Source organism: Microcaecilia unicolor, chromosome 4 (assembly GCF_901765095.1).
Source record: "Microcaecilia unicolor chromosome 4, aMicUni1.1, whole genome shotgun sequence".
Lineage (NCBI taxonomy): Eukaryota > Metazoa > Chordata > Amphibia > Gymnophiona > Siphonopidae > Microcaecilia > Microcaecilia unicolor.
This window is the reverse complement of record NC_044034.1, coordinates 148,215,311-148,228,566: the sequence shown is the minus strand read 5'-3', so window position 1 is coordinate 148,228,566 and position 13,256 is coordinate 148,215,311. Positions and strand designations below refer to the sequence as shown.

Sequence of the window (13,256 nt, the reverse complement as noted above, 5' to 3'; positions counted from 1 at the left end):
TGAAATAGAACATTACATGAGGTAGACAGACCTGGGAATTAATGATATTTTTAAGGATACTTTGCATAAGAAATAGACCTAGGAAGTTTTGTAACTGATGTGCTGCCGAATAAGCAGACACACTTATATATCAAAATAATAAATCATTGTAAACATGCAAGTCTGTTATTGCCCTTTCTAAAAATATTTAGTTAATCTAAAGAATATGCTGCTATGCAATGGCAAATTCTTTATCCCACAATGCTCCTTGCTTTGGAAAAATGCATTTGCACTTTGAATTCATGTTTTGATTTATTATGGCATCAATCAAAGAATACAGAAGATATATAAGCTCTTTTCAGTAGAGAACCACATTCATTGTTAAAAGCAGCAGTAGCAGAACCTCCTATGGGCCGGAGCTAGTGTTTGGTGTGCTGTAGAGACAGGAGCTCGTAAGGGCTGTGATAAGCAGCCACAATACTTTAAAAAAAAATCTGTTTAAGTAGCAAAAAAAAGAGATTTTGGTTTTTCATCTTACTGCTTCTCGCTGTTGCATTTGAACGTTGCCCCTTATGTATACAGAATACACTCCAAATGGTTGAGAGAGCTTGGTTGTTGCTCTTGAGCCTTGCCTCTCATATATTCAAGTGTGCTGCAGTAATGGAAATTTCTGTCATGCACCAGTGTATGACCCGGTGTGTTTCCAGCTTGCTTTTATTTCACCCTTTCTGTGGAGGGGGAATGGAGCATCTCTCATATAAAGAAAGACTGGGCAGGTTTGGGCTGTTTAGCTTGAGGAGTGCAACTGAGAGGAGATTGTGAAGAAGGTTTATGAACTTGGGAGTAGCACAGAGCAAATCGATTGTGAACAGTCATTTTACTCTTTGCTAGCTAATAGCAAATTCTAGAAAATGGTGTGTTTTTTTCCCCTTTTCAATCAATGCACAATTAAAACAGTGGCATTTGCTGCCAGGAAACACGGCCAAAATTAGTAATTTAGCTGAGTTTGAAAGAAAAGTTTGGATTTGTTTTTAAAGACAGGTTTATTAAATATTATTGAGCTGCATAACCTTGGGTGTCACTACCACCTGCTTCTGGGAGAGAACAACATGGAATAGGCTAATGCAGGGGTGGCCAAACTTTATACATGGAGGACCGCATGACTTTCAGTACTACTGTGGCATTATTTATACAGTATTTAAAATCACCAAAACTCTGGTTAGTACATAAGTATTGCCATACTGGGAAAGACCAAAGGTCCATGAAGCCCAGCATCCTGTTTCAAACAGTAGCCAATCCAGGTCACAAATACCTGGCAAGATCCCAAAAAAGTACAAAACATTTTATACTGCTTACCCCAGAAATAGTGGATTTTCCTCAAGTCCATTTAATAATGGTCTATGAACTTTTCCTTTAGGAAGCCGTCCAAACATTTTTTTAAATTGCTAAGCTAACCACCTTTACCACATTCTCTGGCAACGAATTCCAGAGTTTAATTACACTTTGAGTGAAGAAACATTTCTCCGATTCATTTTAAATTTACTACATTGTAGCTTCATCGCATGCCCCCTAGTCTTAGTATTTTTGGAAAGCGTAAACAGACGCTTCACATCTACCCATTCAACTCCACTCATTATTTTATAGACCTCTATCATATCTCCCCTCAGCCGCCTTTTCTCCAAGCTGAAGAGCCCTAGCTGCTTTAGCCTTTCCTCATAGGGAAGTCGTCCCATCCCCTTTATCATTTTCGTCGCCCTTCTCTGCACCTTTTCTAATTCCACTAGATCATTTTTGAGATGCGGTGACCAGAATTGAACACAATATTCGAGGTGCGGTCGCACCATGCAGCGATACAAAGTCATTTTAACATCCTCATATTTGTTTTCCATTTCTTTCCTAATAATACCTAACATTCTGTTTGCTTTCTTAGCCGCAGCAGCAGCACATAGAGCAGAAGGTTTCAACGTATCATCAACGACGACACCTAGATCCCTTTCTTGGTCTGTGACTCCTAACGTGGAACCTTGCATCACGTAGCTATAATTCGAGTTCCTCTTTCCCACATGCATCACTTTGCACTTGCTCACATTAAATGTCATCTGCCCTTTAGACGCCCAGTCTCCCAGTCTCGTAAGGTTAATGATATTGTCTGTATATACATAGGCGGTCGGTGGCCCAACTGTTTGGGGAGGATAAAGGGGGTGGGGCTTACATCAATAATTGTCAACACACAGAAAAAAAAAAATAAGTACAACATCCCAAATGTGAAAAGTTACAAGCACCACCCTAATTAGTGAGATTGAAGGTTAGCAAGTGAAAGTTTTCTTGCAGTGTATTCGGTATATAATTTTGTCATGGTGGAGAAGAGACTGAGTCCCAAGGAAGGGCTGCTGGTTATTGACAAGAAATGCTTCTGTGTGCATGTAAAAATGGATTTATATATCATAAATGACATATATTTTAAACTCAATTATTTCAAGCACTTACCATCACTAAATCCCATACACATCTATGGAACAATTCAACATCATATCCTCCAAAATATTCTAAAATCATGTCTGATGTTATGACAAACTAAAATTAAATTAAAGGGTTGATGTCACTTCAGTAAGGCCAACACACAATCCTTCAACCGCAAAACACTATGCACAAACAGCCTTTTAGGGTGGATAGCGTTCACAACAAGCTCTTTTATTAATGACCAGACAGAGATAAGAGTTTTCAATTTTGGCACAGTATAAGTCATCACAAGAACAAAATGGACTGCATTAGGGGCTTATAGCCCATTTAGTTATGTTTAAACGAAAGAGATCTGCATGAAACAAAATATTTATTTTTATTTTGACTTATAAACCCTCTCTCTCTCTCTCTCTCTCTGCCCCAATCCAACATTGCCCCACTGTCTTGCCCCTCCTCCCTGTTCAGCAAAACATAGGAAAACCAATGGACTGCATTAGGGGCTTATAGCCCATTTAGTTATGTTTAAACAAAAGGATCTGCATGAAACAAAACATGTATTTTTATTTTGACTTATAAACCCTCTCTCTCTCTCCCCCCCCCCCCCCAATCCAACATTGCCACAGTGTCTTGCCCCCACTCTCAGTTAAGCAAAGCAATAAATAAGAGACCCAAATACTCCTCCCCCTCAACATTTACCTGCTTCTTTGGCACTTGCTCGATCTGCTGCTGCCTCTGCTCCCTCCCACCCTGTCTCAGTCGGTAACTGACTGTAAATAGTGGAGCCACGTGTTGCAACACTCAGGCAGGCTCACAGTCACAGCGAGGCTCTGCTACCGGAATGGAGGGGCAGCAGGAAGTGCATCGCAGTTACAGGGGGAGGTTTTGTAATTGTTCTGACGACGAACTTCTTTCCTGCACCGAATTTGAGAAGGAGGCAGGGGAAGGTAATGGTTGGGCTGGGGAGGCTTAGTCTCCCCAAGCCTCTTATATGGGGCGCCTATGTGTATATACTTTCCATGCTTTGGTGGGCTGCATAAAATTAAATAGGAAACCTCAGGTTGCCCACCCCTGTGCTAATGGTTCGTTCCAGGTGACCTGGACTGGCTACTATTGTAAGCAGAATGCCAAGATGCCAGGTTTGATGGGTGATTGATCTTATGCTCTGTACACGTGTGTATACATATCTCTATATGTGTGTGTGACAGATTTTTAAGGCAGTGGTAAAATCTTTTATACCCTGTCACCAAAGAGTAAAGCATCCTATCTGCTGCCGTGTTCCTTACAGTAGAGTAATTTATTTATTTATGACATTTGTATCCCACATTATCCCATGCAAGTTCAGGTTCAATGTATCTCACAATAGTAGTGTTACATTAGATATACAGTCAAAAACTTAAGAATGAAATGTAATTAACAAGGGTAGAATGTAGTAGAATCAATTTCCCTCCAGTAATGTTCTTTGAAGTCATTTGAATATTTGAAATGGATTTTTTTTATACTTTGAGCTGAGTCAGTCTTTGCTTGGTGTGTACTTTCTTATGATTTGTTTTTGGTACACGTGAAATGGAAAATATGGGCCCAGTATTCAAAGGATTTATGGTCTTAACTGGAAAATTATGCACTTAAGTTGGGCTCTTTAGAAATTTACCACAGCTGAGTGCCTAAATTTATACTCAGAATTTCACTCAACTCTAAATTTAATAGCATAAAAGGTGGCTGGCAACAGGCGTAGATTTAGGATAGGGAAAAAAATTTAGGAGCCCTAGATTCATAAATGTAAGCAAATTAATGCAGGCCTAGATTTATAAGCATAACTTTTAAGCTCCTAAATTAAGATGAATTCTCCTAAATTTGGCTGAAAATAGGGCACAAATTTAAGAGCTCGGCTTCTTTTGAATATTGGGTCCTGTAATTATAGGAGGTGTTGTCCCTGTTCACTGCTGTTTTGTGTTAGCTTTCGTTTGATGAAATGAGCCGCTCCATGTACTTCTGAAGAGATAGCAATATGGTGTTATTGATGTCAGTTGTATCTGTTTAATTAAGTAGAAACCCCATGATGATTTTCTTACTGGGAAGTGGTTGATGCATTTTAATGAGCAAAGTGTTTCATGTCTGGAATCTGTCAAAGGACTTCATTCCCTGAATAGAATTTTTTTTAATGTTTATTTTTGCCTTGATACAGAAAAGGGAAAATATCAATTATGGAATTTAAATTCCTGAATGTGTCCAGTAAGGACACCATGCTCCTTTGTGGCCAGGCCTGTGGTCCTGATTTCGACTGTATTGGTAGACGTGAAGTTGGGAGAAGCTACTGTTGCACTGCTTCTTTATTGGGATTAATGAACCACCTTTATGAAGAGATTCCTCCTCAGGCAGTGTACAGTAGGTATAGCCTGGCATAAAACGAAGGGGCCCATTTACTAAGCCACAGTAGTCACAAGCATGTGCCTACCACGTGGCAAAATTTAAGAAATATTTAAAAGCTTGGGTTCATAGAACATATTTTTTAGGACAAGACTAAGTGTTATGATTGTGGTCAGAACCCCTCTCAAACTTACCTTATTTCTGGTGGTCAGCTTCTATGCTGGCTTCTGTTTCTTCTTTCTGTGTTGCTAGAGCTGGCTCTGTGTCTGTGGGCTGGCTGCTCCCAGCATGAGTCTAATTGCTTTACTATACTGCAGCTGTGTGTGTTACCTGAGCTAGCTGCCTCTGTGTGCTGTTGCTTCCAGCGTAGCTCTAATTGCTCTGCTATACTGCAGCTGTGGGGGTTAAGCCTGAGTTAGCTCTAGCTCTGTTTCAGTATGCTGCCTGCCTGTGTCTGGTAGTGGTGACATCATCAGGCAGGGCCTTGATAAGGAAGTGGTGTTCTTCCCTTCAGGGCCTTTGCAACGTTTGCTTAGTCGTTTGCTTTAGGTCCAGGTTAGTGGTAGTGCAGTGTGTACTTTTGATATATGTTAGCTTCTCTGCTTTTCCCTTGTGGCTCCCCTGCTTTCCCTTTTGGTGCTTTGGAAGCACTTCTGTGATTGGTGCTTTAGTAGCACTTCTGTGTTTGGTGCTTTAGAAGCATTTCTGGGTTTGGTGCTTTAGAAGCACTTCTGTGTTTGGGGCTTTGGAAGCTCTGTTGTGTTTAGTGCTTTGGAAGCACTGCTGTCTTCTGTGTTTAGCTTCCCTGTTTTTTCCCTTTTGGCTCCCCTGTCTTCCCTTTTAGTGCTTGGAGCTCTGCTGGTAGTTTGGTGCTTAGGAGCACCGTAGTTAGTTTAGGGTTGTAGAGCTGTTGTGCTTGGTGCTTAGGAGCACCTGTGCTAGTTTATGTGTGTAGGTTCCCTGCTCTTTTCCTGTGGCTCCCCTGCTTTTCCTAGTGGTGCTATTGGTAGCACTTCTGTTAGTATAGGGCTTAGGAAGTCCTTTTGTTGGTTTATTGTTAGAAACACTTTTGTTGGTTTCTGTTTGGAGTTCTTCTGTTGGTTAGGGCTTGGGAGCACTTATGTCAGTTTAGGATTTAGGAGTACTGCTGTTTCCAGCTTGTTCTAGTCCTGGTCCCTGTGTCATCCAGTTTCCGGTAAGTCCTGCCGGCCACTCGAACCCAGGGGCTCAACCCTTGGGGGGGGGAGTGGCTAAGTGCAGGTGAAGCTGTACGGACCAGTCCGGTGTGTTCCAGTCCAGTGTTCCAGTCCTGTGTCCTCCAGTCCGGGGGATTTCAGTCCAGTGTTCCAGTCCGGGGGATTCCAGTCCAGTCCTCCAGTCCAGTGTTCTCCAGTCCGGGGGATTCCAGTCCAGTGTTACAGTCCTGTGTCCTCCAGTCCGGGGGATTCCAGTCCGTGTGTTCCGGCTCGCTGGGCGGTGCCTGCAGTCCTGCCGGTGCCGTTGTGCTTGCCCAGCGTTGGTTGGTGGGTTTTGCCTGCTGCTGTCGCTCCTCGTCAGCAGCCCAAGGGCTCAGGTTTGCTCTAGAGCCCGGCCCTGCGGGCTCTGAACCTGAGAACCTGACACTAAGATATAGCATTTTAGGTTTAGTTTTTATTGAAGGTTATTCATGTGTATTTTAAATTGTTAAAATTGTAGTTCGCTTGGGGATATTTTTTGGGTGAAGTGAACAATCAAATAGTGTAAAGTAAATATGAGCAGAAATACAATCAATGAAGTAAACTTGAGGTGGCAAATTGAATCCTAGCAATAGGACTAACATGATACAGTATCAGAAATATATACATTTTAACAGCACTGTAGAATAATTATGTAACAGAGATATAGATTTCAGCAGAGTATGAATGAATACCATAATAGGCAGCATGGAAGAACATTCAGATAACCTAGATGTGATACTCACAATATCAGAGTAATACAAATGAAACATGTTAACAGGCACACGTTGGAACATCTTACAGTTCAAAAAAACTTTTGAAGATTCACCTTTTTGTGACTGCATTCTTTTGATCAGCTGTGGACTTGATTGTGTTTTATTGCTGAGTAGCAACATATTTATTTATTGGGATTTGATTTGTTTGGACTTTTTTTCTGCCTGTGTGCTGTTTTCAGTTTGATTTTATTATGGATGTTGAATTTGGAAACCACTTAGGTGAGAAAGGCTGGAGATTTTATTACAGTTCTTCATTGTAACGACACGGACTGTGTTTTGGCTACAGTACCTGTATCAGGAGTCTAGTTTTACATAGATCTAGCTTGTACATAGACCTATTCTTTGTGCATTTTGTATAATCAACAGCCTTTTTTGGGAAAGTACTTCACACCATCTGTGAATGGTAGCATACCCAGTTTATCCAAAATAAAGTATCTAGAGTTTCTCCCGCCAAACACAGTTGCAGCTTAAAGTTTATTTGCATTTCTTATACCGCCGTTGGCTAACTCACAGATCACAATGGTGTGCAATCTAGCAGTATCCTAAGATTCCTGACCTGTTATTTTAGGGAGTGTTCATACTTCCCAAATGGTATTTTACATTTAAATATATTTTATTATTTTACGAAGAGTGTCAAATGTGAACATTACAGAATGAAACCACAACAACAATATCTAGCAGTAATAGAAAAATACAGATATAGTCAGTAATATAAATGGTCCTCGATAGGGCCTAAAACCCCAACTCCTTGGATTTGGTCGTTTTTGAGATGGGCGTCCTCGGTTTCCATTATCGCCGAAAACCGGGGACGACCATCTCTAAGGTCAACCATCTCAACATTTAGGTTGACGATCTCTAAGGTCGACCTAAATGTTGAGATTTGGGCATCCCCGACTGTATTATCGAAACAAAAGATGGACGTCCATCTTGTTTCAATAATACGCATTGCCCCGCCCCTTCGCGGCACCGTCCTTAGAGTTAGGCGCCCTTAGAGATGGTCGTCCCTGTTTGAAAATGCCCCTCCACGTCTTCCACCCTTCTTAGGCCAGCATTACCCCATTGCTTATGAAAGGAGCTAGACAGTTCCGGGGGAAGTCTATATTAGCTACAATGAGTAAATACCTGGAATACTACTACTACTACTTAACATTTCTAGAGCGCTACTAGGGTTACGCAGTGCTGTACAATTTAACAAAGAGAGACAGTCCCTGCTCAAAGAGCTTACAATCTAATAGACAAGTGAACGGTCGGTCCGATAGGGGCAGTCAAATTGGGGCAGTCTGGATTCACTGAACGGTAAGGGTTAGGTGCCGAACGCAGCATTGAAGAGGTGGGCTTTAAGCAAAGACTTGAAGACGGGCAGGGAGGGGGCTTGGCGTAAGGGCTCAGGAAGGTTGTTCCAAGCATAGGGTGAGGCGAGGCAGAATGAGCGGAGCCTGGAGTTGGCGGTGGTGGAGAAGAGTACCGAGAGGAGGGATTTATCCTGTGAACGGAGGTTACGGGCGGGAACGTAAGGGGAGATGAGGGTAGAAAGATAGTGAGGGGCAGCAGACTGAGTGCATTTGTAGGTAAGAAGGAGAAGCTTGAATGCGGTATCTGATCGGAAGCCAGTGAAGTGACCTGAGGAGAGGGGTGATATGAGTATATCGGTTCTGGCGGAATATGAGACGTGCAGCAGAGTTCTGAACAGATTGAAGGGGGGATAGATGGCTAAGTGGGAGGCCGGTGAGGAGTAAGTTGCAGTAGTCCAGGCGAGAGGTAATGAGAGCGTGGACGAGAGTTCGGGTGGTGTGTTCAGAGAGGAAAGGGCGAATTTTGCTGATGTTAAAGAGGAAGAAGCGACAGGTCTTGGCTATCTGCTGGATATGCGCAGAGAAGGAGAGAGAGGAGTCAAAGACGACTCCGAGGAATAATGAGGTTGGAGACCAAAGCGTTTATGAAAGAGCATTCGGGCTCAATGCAAAGGCTTTAAAAGCTTTCTGAGAGTTCTTGGAAGGTGATGAGTTCTAGCTGAAGTGTTTCTAATTGTCTGTTCCAGGCGTACATCACAAAATTCAGAAGTATCAAAAAACGAATCTCTAATTTCTCCGAAGACAAGCAGGCTGATATTCTCACAAGTGGGTGACGTCACGTCGACCCCGGAGAATTTCAAAGCAAAATCTAAAAATCTCTTTTACGGCGTTCCGTCGCGCGAGCGATCGCACTGCGCATGTGCGCACACATCTTCCCGCTCGCTGTGCGGACACGCCCCTCAGTTCTTCTTTTTCCGCGTCTGAGGAGACACGGAGTTCGTTAGTGCTTCGTGTTTTCTTCAGGTCCTCGGAGTTAAATCTCTTTTTTATTTTACCCCTTTGGGTGTTCTTTATTTTTTCATTTGTACTTTCTCATGGCAGGCTCATTGTGGCTTACATATACAGGTACTTTTTGTACCTGGGGCAAGGAAAGGTTAAGTAATTGCCAGAGTCACAAGGGGCTGTGCCTGAAATGAGAATCAAAACTTATAAGTTTTTCTTTATAAGTTTCTTTTTTTCTTTTTTCTTATTAAACAAGAGTGTGATGGTAAATTGTTAGCAGCAAAGTAAAACAAGCCCACATTTTAGGATCCATTTGTTAAAGTCCCCAAATTCTTTAAAACTTAACAAATGGCTCTCGAGAGCTGTGAGAGCCTGTTCCAGCACACCACTGTCTTTAAACCTTGTACCCGCTGCAACCGGATGCATCGAGTGAGTCTCCACCCGCCTCGGCGCCTCCTGCTTTGCAGGTCATTCGGGCGCATCGGCGGATGTGTCTTGGGCCGGATCATCTCCCTGAGAAGTGCAAGTAGTGTCTCAAAGACGAGACGTATGCTACTTGCCAGGGATGCCCAAAGGAGATCAATTTTTGAGTCCGATAGAGACCAATGCACGCTGGGTACAGTGATGCATCGAGTGGGTCTCCACCTGCCTCGGCGCCTCCTGCTTGGCAGGTCATTCGGGCGCATCAGCGGACGTCGGTACCATCGCTGCCCAGAGCTTTGCTCCCTCTGTTATGGAGGTATCCGGGCATCAGACATCAGTCGGTGCCGAGAGCGTTGCTCCCTCTGTTATGGAGGTATCCTGGCATCGGACGTCGGTACCATCGGTACATCGGTACCAGATGTCATGGGTACCATCGGTACCATGGGTACCATCGGTACCAGGTATCATGGGCACCGTCGGTACCGGGTATCATGGGTACCATTGGTACCAGGTATCATCGGTACCATGGGTACCATCGGTATCGGGTATCATGGATACCATCGGTACATGGGTACCATCGATACCAGATATCATGACTATTATTGGTACCAGGTACCATCAGTACCATGGGTACCATTGGTACCAGGTATCATGGGCACCATCGGTACCGAGTATCATGGGTACCATCGGTACCGAGTATCATGTGTACCATCGGTACAGTCGGTGCCATCGGTACCAGGTATCATGGATACCATCGATACCAGATATCATGACTATCATCGGTACCAGGTACCATCAGTACCATGGGTACCATTGGTACCAGGTATCATGGTCGGTACCATGTGTACCATCGGTACCGTCGGTGCCATGGGTATTATCGGTACCATCGGTCCCATCTCTGTTATGGACACACAAGTCATCTGGTTTCGATTCCCCAGCATTTCCAGATTCTGCCCTCGGCTTCGGTACCATGGGTACCATCGGATGCCATTGGTGCTAGCGCCTCCTGCGGCATCTAGCTTTTCACCTGGGATTACATCTCCTTCACCGATGCTGCCTCCGGTATTGGTGTTCGCAGCCTACTGGGTCGATTCTCCTTCACTGGAGTCGTCTGGAGAGTCAACTTCTCGACCCCGTCGTAGAGGTTACCGCACCTCCATGTCGGACGGGTTTGTATCTGAGCTGCTCTGTTTGAGTAGTTAGCTCAATTCAATGATGGCTCATCTGATGAACATGAAGGCCATGGGGTTTTCTCTGCTGAGAATTCTCTAGATCTTCTATCTGTCTCGACACATTACAGTGGCGATTGTGAATCAGCCCAAGGCCCCAGATGCTCGAGATCCTGAACTATCCATCTTCACTTAAGTCTTCTGCCACATGATACAAGAAGACTGAATCCTTCTATCGGATCCACGGGGAACCCAGTTTCATTAGGCCTCAGTTACCTCATGATTCTGCGGTGGTGGATTCTGCTCTCAGAACAGATAGGAGTTCTAAGAACTTGCTTTGGCGCCCCTGGGGCCAGAGCATACATCCTTAGCCTCTTTTGGGAGAATGGCGTACCAGGCTGGCATGATCGCGTCCAAAATCAAGTCCTGCCAGATCTTTACGAGCATTCCCACCGGAGTAGGCTAAACCTTTTCACCAGGTGGTCAGGTAGCACACGGTGTGTCGCAGGTTCCTGTCCAGGGGCATTTTCGACACTTGTAATGTAACATCTAGATTTCTGCTCTGGGTATAGTGATGCGCAGACTCTCATGACTGTGTGCCTCTCACCTGGAGGAGGGGATTCAGCAGAAAATTATAGATATTCTGTGCATACACTTCCTCATCTCGGAAGTCCTTTAAAGAGAAGAGTAGTTTTCCTTGTGCCTTAAGGGATCGTACGTATACTCCTACTTCTCGACAGCCGGTTCAGGCTATGCCACAGCACGCTCGTTCTAGTCAACGGCGTGCACCTAATCAGGCCCCTGCAGCTATTCCGCAAAAACCAGGGAGGGGTTTTTGACTGGCTCCAATTCAGCATAGCCACCATAAAAAAAAAAATGTCCATACCGGCCAATCTGCCTGTCGGGGGGAAGTTTAAATTTTCTCCACCAAAGGTGACTTCTTGTAACCTCCAACCGGTGGGTTTTTCAAATAGTCCGGTTAGGATACATTCTCAATCTGGAATCAAACCCTCCACATTGCTCATTGGGAGCTTAATCCTTTAGCTTCCATCACAAGTGGGTACTTGCAGAGGAACTCTCTGTTTTTCTCAGCACCAATGCAGTCGAGCCCGTTCCACCAGGGCAAGAAGGGTTGAGATTCTATTCCAGGTGCTTCCTTGTGGGTTGCGTCCCATCATAGACATAAGGGGCCTAAACAGATATTTGGTTCAGGATGCTTTCCCTGGGCATCCTTCTTCCCATACTTCAGGAAAACGATTGGTTATGCTCTCTGGACTTACAGGATACTTATACCCAGTTTGCGTCCAGAGTATGTTTTTCCTAGTGCATGGCTGTTGTTGCAGCGTATCTTCATATTCTCCGAGGACAAGCAGGCTGCTTGTTCTCACGACTGGGTGACGTCCGCGGCAGCCCCCACCAACCGGAAGAAGCTTCGCGGGCGGTCCGCACGCAGGGCACGCCCACCGCGCATGCGCGGCCGTCTTCCCGCCCGTGCGCGACCGCTCCCGCCAGTCCTTTTTTTTCCGCGCTGGAGAGAGTCGTGCTGTTGCTGCTCTCTCTTCGTCAGCCCCGGAAAACCGATCGCGTTCGTCGCGAATTTGTTTATTTTTCGTTTTGTTTCTGTTGCCGCGCGCTCCAGTTTTCTTTTTTTCCTCAAAAAAAAAAAAAGGAGAGCACGCGCTTTATTTTCCCTCGTTTCTAGCGGGGGCGTCGCGTTGCGGCCTTGTGGCCGCGCGGTCGATTACTTTTCGAGGTGTGATTTACCGCCACCATCGAAGACTTTAACTTCGCCGACGCGATTTTTCCATCGATGTCCTCGAAGGTCCCGAGTGGATTTAAGAAGTGTGGTCGGTGCGGCCGGCCTATCTCGCAGACCGACACCCACGCTTGGTGCCTCCAGTGCCTCGGGCCGGAGCACAATATCAAGTCGTGTTCGCTGTGTCTTGGTCTCCGGAAATGGACTCAAGTTGCGAGGCAAGTTCTTCGGGACCGTCTTTTTGGAACTTGCGCCGGCCCCTCGACGTCAACCTCGACGGCATCGGTATCGACGGCCGGTTCTTCGGTACCGGTATCGAGGCCCGAGAAATCGGCACCGATGGCATCGACCCCAGGAGCACAGGTCCCGTCGGCCCGCCGGTCCTCCGGTGAGGGTAGGGGTGAGAGGCCGCGTGGGCAATCGGCCCCGGTCACTCCCTCGGCCCATGGCCCTCAGGACCGAACCCCATCTGACCCGGTTCCTCGAGACCGAGGGGGATCGACCTCCTCCTCCTCTATTCCACCTGGCACCGATGATGGGCACCACAAGAAATCCAAAAAGCACCGTCATCGGTCGCCTTCGGTGCTCGGTACCGCTGAGGAGTCGACGCCGAAGTGTCCACGTCGGGAGGAGAGATCCCCTTCGGTTGTGGAGGTACCGACGCGTCAGGGTCCCAGCACTTCGGTGCAGTCTCCTGGACCCGAGCAGCTTCCGGCACCGACACCTCTACCGGCCCCCCCCCCCCGTCTTTCCCGGCAGCGGGCCTGGACGAGTGCCTCCAAGCCATCCTTCCGGGGATCCTGGAAGGGCTGATGCGCCAG

At 45.6% G+C, this 13,256-nt stretch overlaps 1 protein-coding gene across 1 annotated transcript in view; it reads left to right on the top strand.

Annotated features, from left to right (window-relative positions):
• The window catches only part of PRMT3 (protein arginine methyltransferase 3), a 225,625-nt gene that overhangs the window by 108,775 nt on the left and 103,594 nt on the right, over positions 1-13,256 (top strand). The window lies entirely within an intron of this gene.